Here is a 4687-nt window from a genome sequence, read left to right as displayed (position 1 = left end):
GATTAATAAAATAGAAATAAATTACTTAAATAGTCCCATTTTAGAAAAATAAATAGAACAAGCTATTAATCAAGTCATTATGAAAAAATCTCCAGGAACAGATGGATTTACATGTAAATTCTACCAAACATTTAAAGAACAATTAATTCCAATATTATGCAAACAATTTGAAAAAAGGAATAAAGGAATACAATCAAATTCCTTTTATGACACAGATATGGTGGTGATCCCTAAATCAGATAGGGTGAAAAAAGAAAAAGAATATTATAGATCAATTTCCCTAAGAATATTGATGGAAAAATCATAAATAAAATATTATCAAAGAGATTACAGAAAGTCATCCCCAGCATAACGCACTATTACCAAGCAGGATTGATAGCAGAAATGCAGGCTGGTTCAACATCAGGAAAACTATTAGCATAACTGACTATATCAATAACCAAACTAACAAAAATTATTTGATTATCTCAATAGATGCAGAAAAAGCATTTGATAAAATTCAACACCCATTATTAATAATAACACTAGAGAGTATAGGAATAAATGGAGTTTTCCTTAAAATGATCAGTAGAATCTATTTAAAGCCATCAGCAAGCATCATATGTAATGGAGACAAATTAGAACCATTCTAATAAGATTGGGGTGAAACAAGGTTGCTCACTATTACCATTACTATTCAGTATTGTATTAGAAATTTTAGTTTTGGCAATAACAGAAGAAAAAGAGATTAAAGGAATTACTATAGGTAATGAGGAGACCAAATTATCACTCTTTGCAGATAATATGATGGTATACTTAGAGAACCCTAGAGAATAAACTAAAAAACCCTACTAGAAACAATTCTCAACCTTAGCAGAGTTTCAGGATACAAAACAAGTCCGCATAAATCATCAGAATTTTTATACATCGCCAACAAACTCCACCAACAAGACATACAAAGAGAAATTCCATTTAAAATAACTGTCAATAGTATAAAAATTTTTGGGAGTCTATCTGACAAGACCAAGTCATGAATTATATGAACACAACTACAAAACACTTCCCACACAAATAAAGTCAGATCTAATTAGTTGGAAAACATCAAGTGTTCATGGGTAAGCCAGCAAATATAACAAAAATAACAAAATTACCTTAATTAATCTACTTATTCAGTGCCATACCAATCAAACTTCCAAGAAGTTATTTTACAGATCTAGAAAAAGTAATAACAAAATTCATCTGGAAGAAAACAAGATCAAGAATTTCAAGGCAATTAATGAAAAAAAAAAATGTCATTGAAGATGGCCTAGTTGTTCCAGATCTAAAATTATATTACAAAGCAGAAATCATCAAAACCTTTTGGTACCAGCTAAGAAATAGAATAGTAGATCAGTGGAATAGATTATATTCACGGGATAAAATAATTAATAATTATAATAATCTAGTACATCACAAACCCAAAGATCTCAGGGAGAAGATCTCACTGTTTCACAAAAACTGCTGGGAAAAATGGAAACTATTATGGCAGAAACTAGAAATTGACCCACACCTAACACCCTCCACTAAGATAAGGTCAAAATGGGTTCATGATTTAGATATGAAGAGTGATATTATAAGCAAATTAGAAGAACAAAGGATAGTTTACTTCTCATATCTGTGGAGAAGAAAGGAATTTATGGCCAAAGAAGTACCAGAATTCATTACTGAAGAAAAAAATAGACAGTTTTGATTATATTAAGTTTAAAAGTTTTTGCAAAACCAATGCAGACTAGATTAGAAGAGAAGCAGTAAATTGGGAAAACATTTTTTTATTCAAAGATTCTGATAAAGGTCTCATTTCTAAAATATATGACTCAAATTTATAAGAATTCAAGCCAATTGATAAATGATCAAAGGATATGAAGATTTTTCAGGTGAAGAAATTGATACCATTTCTAATCATATAAAAAAGTTCTTTATTGATCAGAGAAATAAAAACTAAGACAACTCTGAGATACCACTACACACCTGTCAGATTGGCTAAGATGACAGGAAAAGATAATGAATGTTGGAGGGGATGTGGGAAAACTGAGACACTGATACATTGTTGGTGGAATTGTGAACTGATCCAACCATTCTGGAGAGCAATTTGGAATTACGCCCAAAAAGTTATCAAACTGTGCATACCCTTTGACCCAGCAGTGTCTCTAAAAGGCTGTATCCCAAAGAGATTTTAAAGGAGGAAAATGGGGTGTGCTCAGTGCAGCAGCAGCCCTTCTTTCTCCATAGCCATCAGGTATGACCCCTGATTCCCCAGCAACAATATCGAAGGGCCCCACAGTTGGCATTGATTTTGGCACCACTTATTCCCATGTGGGAGTCTTCCAACATGGGAAAGTGGAGATCATCATTAATGAAGAAGGAAACAGGACCACGCCCAGCTACGTCACTGACACAGAATGATTAATCAGTGATCCTGTGAAGAATCAAGATGCAGTGCACCCCACCAGCGAAGTTTTTGATGCCAAACATCTGATTGAAGATTTGATGATGCAGTTGTACAATCATACATGAAACATTGGCCTTTTATGGTGGTGAATGACACAGGAAGACCTAAGGTCCAAGTGGAGTACAAAGGGAAGACCAAAATTTCTATCCAGAAGAAGTATCTTCTGTGATCTTAAGAAAAATGAAAGAAATTGCTGGAGTACCTTGGGAAGACTGTCACAAATATTGTGGTCACAGTACCAGCCTATTTCAACAATTCCCAACATCAGGCCACCAAAGATGCTGGAACCATCACTGATCTCAATGTGCTCCAAATAATCAATGAGACAATTGCTGCTACTATTGCTTATGGCTTGGACAGAAAGGCTGTGGAGGGAAATGTGCTGATCTTTGACCTTGGAGGTGGTACTCTTTTTTTTTTTCCCCCAGGCAGTTGGGGTTAAGTGACTTGCCCAGGGTCACACAGCTAAAAAGTGTTAAGTATCTGAGGCCAAATTTGAACTCGGGTCCTCCTGACTTCAGTGCCAGTTCTCTCTCCACTGCACCACCTAGCTGCCCCAGAGATAGTACTTTTGATGTTTCTATCCCTAGCACTGAAGATGGTATTTTTGAATCAAGTCCATAACTGGAGTTACTCACTTGGGTGCGGGGAGGGGAGGGGGGCGTGGGTTTGACAGCTGCATGATCAACCATTTCATTGCTGAGTTAAAGCGAAAGCACAAGAAGAACATCAATGAGAATGAGAGAGAACCATCTCCATACCGCTTGTGAATGTGCAAAGTGAACCCTCTGAAATTCACTCCCTCTATGACGGTATTGACTTCTATACATCAATCACCTGATCCCTGTTCAAAGAGCTAAGTACTGATCTCTTCCATGACACAACTGGACCCTGTGGAGAAGCCTTAGGAGATGCTGAACTGGATAAATCACAGATTCATGTCATTGTCCTGGGGGGTGATTCCACTCGCATCCCCAAAGCTTCTGCAAGACTTCTTCAGTGGCAAGGAGCTCAACAAGAGAGTCAATCCTGCCGAGGCTGTTGCTTATGGTGCAGCTGTCCAGGCTGCCATTTTGTCTGGAGACAAATCTGAAAATGTGCAGGACTTGCTGCTATTGGATGTGACTCCTCTTCCCCTTAGAATTGGAACTGCCTGAGGAGTTATGATAGTTCTGACCAAATGTATTACTGTCATCCCCACCAAGCAGACTCAGACCTTTACCATCTGTTCTGACAACCAGCCTGGCAAGTTGGAGCTCATAGGGATCCCCTCAGCACCCAGAGGGGTTCTTCGGATTGAAGTAACATTTAACATCAATGCAAATGGCATCCTTAATGTTTCTGCTATGGATAAGAGCAAAGGCAAAAAAAATAAAGTTACTATCACAAATGACAAATGTCATTTGAGCAAAGAAGACAATGAACGTGTGGTCCAGGAGGCTGAAAAATATAAGGCTGAGGATGAGAAGCAGAGAGACAAGCTGTCTTCCAAGAATTCTCTTGAACCTTATGCTTTCAACATGATGGGTACTATGGAAGATGAAAAACTGCAGGGCAGAATTGGTGAAGGCAAACTAAAGAGTCTTGACAAATGTAATGAAATAATCAACTGGCTGGATAAGAACCAGACTGCTGAGAAGGAAGAATTTGAGCATCAGCAGAAAGAATTGGAGAAGGCCTGCAACCCCATTATCACTAAGCTGTACCAGAATGCAGGGCATATGCCAGGAGGCATATCTGGTGGGTTCCCAGGGGGTGGAGCAGTCCTATCTGGAGGTGCTTCTTCTGGACCCACCATTGAAGAGGTTGACTAAACCTACCAGAAGAGCATTCCACACAGCTTTTCAAAAATTGAAGGACTCAAATTTGTAGCCAAGGCAGTAGCAGTCTAAAAAGTAATATTTCAGGCACTTTGTAAATCTGGGCATTCTGAATACCTGAATGTGTGCAGAGGGAGAAGTAAACAACATTGCACTTTATCAGTCCTGTAATAAACAAATGGAAATGTAATTCTTGTCCTGGAAAGTAAAATCTATTTAAATTGGCACCATTAAAAAAAAAAAAAGGAGGGAAAGGGACCCATATATGCAAAAATGTTTGTGGCAGCCCCTTTTGCAATGGCAAGAAAATGGAAACTGAGTGAATGCCCATCAGTTGGAGAATGGCTGAATAAGTTATAGTATATGAAGGTTTTGGAATATTATTGTTCTATAAGAAATG

At 37.6% G+C, this 4687-nt stretch overlaps 1 pseudogene; it reads left to right on the top strand.

Annotated features, from left to right (window-relative positions):
• Positions 1–2513: 2513 nt before the first annotated feature.
• On the top strand, positions 2514–4281 carry LOC100923673 (annotated as a pseudogene).
• The last annotated feature ends 406 nt before the right edge of the window (positions 4282–4687 follow it).

This window comes from Sarcophilus harrisii, chromosome 1, assembly GCF_902635505.1.
Source record: "Sarcophilus harrisii chromosome 1, mSarHar1.11, whole genome shotgun sequence".
In the NCBI taxonomy this organism is placed as follows: Eukaryota; Metazoa; Chordata; class Mammalia; order Dasyuromorphia; family Dasyuridae; genus Sarcophilus; species Sarcophilus harrisii.
This window is presented reverse-complemented; position numbering and strand designations above follow the sequence as displayed.